The sequence below is a fragment of the Aulonocara stuartgranti genome (genome assembly GCF_965226115.1).
Source record: "Aulonocara stuartgranti genome assembly, chromosome: 3".
In the NCBI taxonomy this organism is placed as follows: Eukaryota; Metazoa; Chordata; class Actinopteri; order Cichliformes; family Cichlidae; genus Aulonocara; species Aulonocara stuartgranti.
Genome location: NC_138941.1, coordinates 28,173,303 through 28,173,732, shown reverse-complemented (window position 1 = coordinate 28,173,732; position 430 = coordinate 28,173,303).

Sequence of the window (430 nt, the reverse complement as noted above, 5' to 3'; positions counted from 1 at the left end):
ATCACACTGTTTTTGGAGCATTTAACCAGCACAAAAATGGATATGATACAACAGATAAATACAGGGAATATATTAATAATATCCAGTATATTTGTGTCTGATCCCCATCATCTTTAAATCAGCCAATGAGTGACATTGCTAATGCCATGAGGATCCAGTTTACATAACCTACCTCAAAATTAAAGGTGACATTTTTATCATACAGGATGAATATTTCTTATTTCTTTCCAGCATCCAGCAGATAGCTGGATCACTGTGCACCACTGCTCTGATGGACTTGGAGCCTTCCAAAACACCAGCTGTGCAATCCTCCTATCAAACCTTCAGCTCTTGCCTTTATCTTCTTTGCGAGGCACATTTTTTAATCATAAACCTGACCTCACAAATCCGTTTGTAGTGTTGTAACGCGGGGCGTGCTCTCCACATACAC